Below are 8,287 nucleotides of genomic sequence, written 5' to 3' on the forward strand. Positions count from 1 at the left end.
CACAACGACCCATATCGTCGGGTTAGGCCCATGGGCGACGAAAAATACCCCTTAGCGGACGATTTTGAGACGTTGTCTATCAGAACTTTTCTTGTAGTGGTAGTCCACCATTGGATTATTTGTACCAAGAAGTTGTGAACAAATAAAATTTTGTGAGCCAAATAATTATGACCTACAATCATTTAGCCGAAGGATTCACATTGGATGTCCACAATTGAGTGGATACACCACAGATATTCTTCGCAAGACCTTAGAAGAGTATAACCCATAAACTAGACCTAGACCAATATTCTAACCATAAGTACAATGGTTGGAAGAAAAAGGAGTTGAAGACCATAAGAAAACTCTAAGGGGTAGAGTAAAGATTGAGTTGGAAGTACAAAAAACTCAATATTTTGAGCAAGATAGTTGATGAAGGTCTGAACTGAGAGGAAATCTATCTTATTTTCATAAGATTATTAGACATTACTTTCAGAAGGATGTCAGACCAGAAGCCGAGGTTTATACCTCGAGGAAGTAAGAAGTGGACTATAACTTGAGAAAGTGAGTAGTATTTACTCAGAAGTACAAAAGCTCAAGTAAGTTAAGCATAAAGAAGTTGGACGAAGAAAATACCATAGACCAAATACAGCTCAAGAAGGCCAAAGACCGAAGGAAATTGACCATACTAGAACCACGAGACTAATAGAATGATTCCTTTCATGGAACCTAAAGAACCCCAAAGTAGTTATAGGTATCAACTATAAACCATGATTGGATGGACTAAATGAGTCTAATCCATTCCTAGAGGAATAAACCATCATGATCATTTCCATGGTAAGTACCTTACCAAGTACTATTATTGCAGTAAGGGAAAAACAAAGACCTATTTTATCAAATAGGAGAATGTTATCCAATTAGTCCTCAATTAAGACTGTCAGGACAAGCAGAAGTCTCAATCATTGAATATTCAATGAGAAAGGAAACAAGCTTATAATATTGGAGGAAATCATGGAAGTAAAGGAAGTAATAGTTGTTTGATGTCAAACACTAATGGATTCCGGGAAGAATCTGGACAAGGGATATATTCAATTATATCCAAGTGAGATCACCACGGAGTTCGAGAAAAGAAGTAGTCCGCACAAGTCAGATCCACACTCCAAAACGTGAGAGAGTTCAAACTTCGAGGACGAAGTTTAGTTTAAGGGGTAGAGACTGTAATATCCCATGTAATGGGGTTACAAAAATAGAGGAAAACAGATGTGTGCATTGCATTAATGCATAGAAAATCCAGGGAATTTTCGCGCTTTTGTTTAAAACTATCAAAGTGATCGAGGTTTCTCTTGCATCGGTGGAACTGAGTTAGTCATCGATGTGAAAGCGACAAATTTCGACATGACATTTCTAAATCCATTTGTTTTGGGAAGAACAATTTGAATTCAAATTAAATAGGAATAACATGAATTCAAATAAAACATGAATTGGAATTTGAATTCCAAACAAATATGTAAAAGTAAACACATTTGATAACTCCAAATGAACAAACAATTTAAACTTTATTATAAATAACATTATCCAATTATTTACAAGTCACATAAATAGAAAGAGAGAAAGATTACAAAAAGAAAATAAAAGAAGTCCTAAATCTAAATCTTCTCAATCTTCCAATCTTCTTGTTCTTCTTTCCCTATAAAAGACACAACAAAGGCAAGAGAATAGTGGTTAATGTTAAAATGTTGCCATCACCAAGGTGAGGCATTTTAATTTTTGGAACTCAACTATTAGACAGTAGGAATTTATCCTAATATCCAAATAGTGGCTAGAGGGATCAACCTCAACTCGTTGGCAACAAGACATCATGGATCAAACTTGGATCACTTTGGATCATTTCTTACAAGTAGGCAACAAGGATTTAAGGCAGCATTTGATCCATACAATAGAAGGGACAAGGCAACATTGAATGATCCATCTTAGCAAAGGGACATGAGGCAACATTATCAATTTATCTTAGGCAAAAAGGTAACTAATTGATCCCTCTAACCTATTCAGGTTCCTATATAGAGAAATCCCACTAGTAAGTTTACTGGATCACTTTTGACATAGAAAAGTCAATATGATCCTAAGACAATTATCTCTAAGCCACATATTAATTAAGCAAAGCCTAATTAAATCACATAGACACTTGATCTGTTAAGCTCAAGTGTACCAGCCAGTAAGAATTAACACTTGGCAGTATGGCAGTACAAAACAAATGCCAAGCATGGATAAGGATCCATCAGCCGTAGCTTGTGCAGGAGGAGAAGAAAGGGAATTTGTTCTCTAGCACTAGGTGGCAGGAGCACACAAGCAGCTTACACCACACATGCATAGCATGTGCTGTCAACCATAGAACAGCAGTATAAAAGCCTAACAGAAGCAGCTGTACTGGTAGTATTTCTCACATGCACACCAGCCGCACCAGCAACTGCATTAGTGGCCCATCAGATACCATCAAGAACACAGTCTGATCCACAAGAACAACACCAGCCACTATAGCAACAGGTAGCAGATCAAGAAGCTAGCAAGGAGGAGCAGGCATACCATAGGAAGAGGAATATCATAGGAGCTAGAAGATCTAGCTATCAAGCTACAGAGAGCAGCAGGTATAAAGTCATCACTATCATAAATAGACCATGGCATATATATCCTTAGGTTGCATACACAGCAGAGGGAAAACTAAAAGAATAAAAATCATTCCATCAAACCACCCTTCGACTAGGTTTTAACCCAGGAGGATGGAGAGATGAATTTCTCTCAGAATAACAGAGTAGTGCTCTGTGGAATCCTCATAGAGATTCAGAAGCCACATATTAGTATCTGTTCTTATTACAAATCCGAGCCTCAGCCTTTGCATCATCGGCTAAAGCAAGCATAGGTATATCCATTAAAATCAACTCAAGCATCATTAGAAGCTTGGGATGGACATTTGCATCATCTGATCATATAGCCCAGATCAATGCCTATTTCTCTACTCTACATAACACAAGATTCTAATCCAACATATATATATTATGCGCACCCTCATTTGAGGCACCACATGATAGATATGATAACTAGACAGCACATGGGCACTTATGCAAAGCTAGAAAAGACATTAAAACAGAGCTACAAGATCATCAGTTAAGCACAAGCTAGACAGAGAAATGAAGCCTCCATCTATAAGCATCGGATCTGTCTACCTGAATTCATCTCGACAATTTGCACACCACCAACATAGACTTTTCTAGGATCATGTAGGCACATGATCATTCAATCAGATCCTATAAATCACCGGCAAAGCAATAGCCATCTCATATAGATATGTGGAAATAATTTCCCATCTCATTTAAATGGCTCAATCACTGTCAAGAATTACCAAGCATAATATGTTACTCCAACCCAATGTGCGGATAGAAAGCTAATTATCAACCTGAACCAAAAGTTCAGTAAACATTTTAACTGAATCCAGTAACACTATTACTGCCCGACCACTAGAGTTAGTTCATCAAATAGAGGAACCAGGACAACTTAAATGAGTGATAATTTGCACCAGCAGCAATCATGAGCACTAGTATATTCTCACCAAGTAAAGCATCAAGTAAATAATATGGTTATAAATATCAGTTCTTGTATTTTGAAATATCTCAACTCATCGAAGAGGTAAACAGAGACATAATTGGACTCTCTAATTAACCAATCCACCACATATGTCATGGATGAGTATATCATCCAAATTAAGGCACCACACTGATTGGTAAATATAAATTGCAGTAGAGTTATGTAGCCAAGCCAACATCAATATAGATGCTTGGATGAATTCATCATCCAAACAGGAGCATCTCCATAGCACATATCAGACACATATAGTAGGCAAGTGAGGAGGTTTAACTCACGTAGTAGTATAGTAGTAGAGGATGCAGAGAAGTGAGGACGCCGGGGTTGCAGTCGTAGACGCCATCACGCTGGCGTCGATCGAGGATGAAGTAGATGCCGCAGCACCAGTTCACCGAAGATAGGCACCACAGCGCCCGCACCCCACCATCCCAGCAACATCAGACCAAGAGCCGAGGAGGCGGAGCAGCAGCGGCACGCCGCGGCGCCGGGGTTGGCCGACGGCTGGCCGGGCGATGGAGGCGACCGACAAGGGTTTCAGGTTGGGGAACGAACGGGAGAAGCCACGGGAATTAAATCGTCGAGGTGGAGTTGTAGATCACCTCAAGGTGGAGCAGAAACCCCTCTCGCCGGCGTCGGAGTAGGCCGCGAACGGCCGATAGCAGGCGGCGGAGCAGTAGGCGGCGGGGAGCACGGGCGAGTTCGTGCATAGCGGCAGCAGGGAAACAACGGAGGAGAGAGGGATGGAGCGGAACCGGCGAGCAGCGACGGCGGATTCGGCCGGCAACGGCCGGGACGGCAGCAGGCGACGACTCGATCGCAGGAGGGGAACGAACAAGGGAAAGGTCGTGTTCTGCTCTCTAGTCTACTACATAGATACATACACGTACTTAGTTAACACTTACATGATAAATAAAACTATTTACTAATCCAATTTTGCGTAGATAAAATTACTCTAAGATATCAAACAAACATTTTAAAAATACAAGTTGTAGTTGAAATCTAACAATATATTTTATGCTTAAGCTCAATTTCTGAAATGTTTGAAATATTAATTCAACCTCAAACATGTTATAAATATTGTCATAGTATTTAAACATGATTTAGTAAATAAAACTTAAGATGTTATTTTTGATTAGTAAAAATCAAATTCCAAAAAAAAGAGAGGAACTAATTTTAAAATATATTAGAGTACTTGGTGATTTTTTTAATAGATACTTTCTTTAACTTAAACTAGTAAATTAAATTCAAAACAGTTTAATACTTTGTAGGAAATTCGTTCAACCCTAAATATATATTACTTGAACCGAAATATACTATAAGTTGATATCTCTTCTATTTTCTAAAACAACATTATGAGTTACCATTAAACCTAAAGATATAAAATCCAACAACACTTTAAGTCATACACTTACACATCTCTTGGAATTGTTTGATTTAACTTTACATGATCGTGATTTGATATTTGCCTATAAAACATGTCTGATTGGATGTTATGTAGAAGGTCATAGCTAGAAATTATGTGTTGCTTATTTTATTATGGTAGATAATCTATTAAGTCCCAAATTTAACACATATACCTAAAGCTAACAATTATTCTTCACATGCTAAGATGGTGTCAACTATTATTAATCGTATGCTCATATATTGTTATGCTTTGTATACACCTTGTAAGAGATACCAATTTAATTAAAACCCTAATAGCAACCATGTAGTATTAATGAAAAGGGAACCCAAACTTGTTATTTTCATGCCATCACCATTAATTATCATTGATTAATAGCATAAACTAAAGTAGCAACCTTATGTATTAATTCACTCTATATAGTCCTATTTAACTAAACCATGCAACCATTACATGACTAGGAACTCAATCCAACTTTGTTGTGATCCATATAATACTTAATTAGGAAACTTAATTGAGAACCATAGTAAACCATAGAAGTAAATAGTTTCTACTTGAAATACTTATTATTTCCCAATTAACATGTTCTTCAAAACTTATTCTTGTGAAGTATACAATAAGTAATCATCAACCATGTACTACAGGACTTAAAATTGACAACTGCTCTTTACTTATTAAGTACTATTATTTTTTTGGTGTGTATGATTGTTATGATGCATTACACCACTTATTTATGACATTAAGACAACCAAACCCTAATAAGAACCTTGTTTGTGGAAACACTCTAAAAGTGCAACACACCTTGAACTAATCATTACAACTCACTAATCCTAAATCATCGGGGTTAGGTCGCGCTTAGAGCGATTGCATCTCATACTTATGCATTATTGCATCCATGCCAATCTTTTAAACATCGTCCTTACCGGACGATGATGATATTTCAGAATTTGGAGTTATTGCGTATCGAAGACCTTGCCTGCATAATCTTGCAGACAAGAAAGGCAAGTTCATCACTTGCTCATGTCATTTGAGTATTTCTATCAAATTACTTGCAAAGTACTATGGTTATCACTATTGCATAAAAACCAAAACCACTACTTTCATAACTATGAATATGACTATGTGGTGGGCAATGGAACCATGGATTGTGTTGATATGGTGGAGGTTCCATTGCAAGGGTTTATATCCATCTAGGATTAAACAACAAATGTCGTCAGTGATTCTTGTGCCGTAATAATCGTGTTAACCATAAGATCTGGAGTGGGACGGAATAGTCAATTGTATTTCCACCTCTTGTACATCAACGGATGCGCTTTACCGTAGACCCTTGATCCAAGAGAGGACAAGTGGTACCCTTGATCCAAGAGAGGACAAGTGGTAGGGTGGGGGTCCCGATGAAGTCCCCACGGTAATTGCGGTCTATGATGGGTTGCAGCTGCCGGCGAAGGAGTTCATGGTAGAGACCTGAACCGTTGTCGTGGTCGGGGGCCGTCCTTAATTGGTATAAGAGCACCGGCGAGGACCCAGGGTCGGAGTTTGCATCAACGGGTGGGTGTATGAGGTAGCGGAGGAATATGATTGGCTATGACCTTATACCGGGCCTCACACCAAAGGAAGTGTGGACGAGAACTATAGACTCGGTTGGCACCAAGGTTAAGATCTCTTATGGGTAAAGCAACACACCTCTGCAGAGTGTAAAGAACCGTGACTCGTCACTCCTCGTTCCGGGATATGGAACCGTGAACGCGGCCGGAAAGGAGCTCCATGAAGTTCTAGTAAACCGGTGAAGGCTGACGGACATAGTTCTTCTGAATAAAAGCAACCTTTTTAAGAAATGGTTATGAAAACTTGCATTGGTATTAGACTTTCTGGTCTAATGCTGTAGCTAGTGCATTAAACACCTCTTTCCTATAATGAACTTGTTGAGTACGCTCGTACTCATCCCACTCTTAAATCCCCTGCTTAGATATGGAGGCCACGAAAGAGGATCTACAGTGCAACTCGAAGACCGAGAAGTCAACAACTACTTCAAGAGACAGGACCCTGTCAGAAGAGTCATATACCACATCCACCATGGAGAAAACCTAGATTAAGCAGTAGAAGGGAACTAGCTTCCTAAACCTAGCTCCTATTTAGCTAGAATCTATTCATAGCCTCAGTAGCTAGTTAAATACTCTACAAATAGAGTTCGTATTAGGATTAGACTACGAGTCGTTCTTCTGGAGTTTATTTGCGGCTTTACCTCATTATAAAGTAGGAGGTCGTGTGGATCTTTTGTAAAGAGCCCGTGTTGTAATTCTATAGACATGCCTTGGACCCGCATATGTTTCTGTTGTACCACTCTGAGCGATATAATATGAGTGAAACGGTGTTTCATTGGTGTTATATCAGACTTGCATACTACACCATGCAGTGGTATGCCGGGTCACCACAGTCGTGAAGCCCATCACATGTGAAAGAAGCGGGGTCAAAATTCATCCACAAAGCACCGCCAACTCACCTACTCTTTCATCACATACAAATTCATTAATACCATACAGATGAACCAACCATAGAACCAAATCTTTTGATAGATATCTGATGGCGTGTGCTCGTCGTACGCAGACACGCTGTTGGGGAACCCCAAGAGGAAGGTGTGATGAGCACAGCAACAAGTTTTTCCTCAGTACGAAACCAATGTTTAATCGACCAGTAGGAGAAAGACGTGACTTCTGAAGGTGTTGCTGGCTGACTAGTGGCAGGGCGCACTACAGGCGTCAGCAACAACGTGAAACATGCACACAACACAACCAAAGTACTTTGCCCCAACTTACAGTGAGGTTGTCAATCTCACTGGTTTGCTGAACACAAAGGATTAGGCGTATCGAATGGAAGGAGATGTTTGTAGAAAGTAAACAGAACAGTATTGCAGTTGAATATATCAGTAAAGGAAATAGGACCAAGATCCACAGTTCACTAGAGGTGTCTCTCCATAAAGAAATAGCATATTGGGTGAACAAATTACAGCTAGGCAATTGACAGAATATCGACCATACATGAGAAGATGATTACTATGATATTTGGTATTGGGCATTACAACATAATACATAGACCGTGATCCAACTGCATCTATGACTAATAATCCACCATCAGGTTAGCGTCCGCACCCCTTCCAGTATAAAGATGCAAGCAACAGACTATCGCATTAAGCAATGTGTGTAAAGTGAACAATAGAATTACCCTTGGATAAAACATTGTTGTTTTCTCCCTAGTAGCAACAACACATCTACAATC

The sequence above is a fragment of the Lolium rigidum genome, chromosome 3 (assembly GCF_022539505.1).
Source record: "Lolium rigidum isolate FL_2022 chromosome 3, APGP_CSIRO_Lrig_0.1, whole genome shotgun sequence".
NCBI lineage: Eukaryota > Viridiplantae > Streptophyta > Magnoliopsida > Poales > Poaceae > Lolium > Lolium rigidum.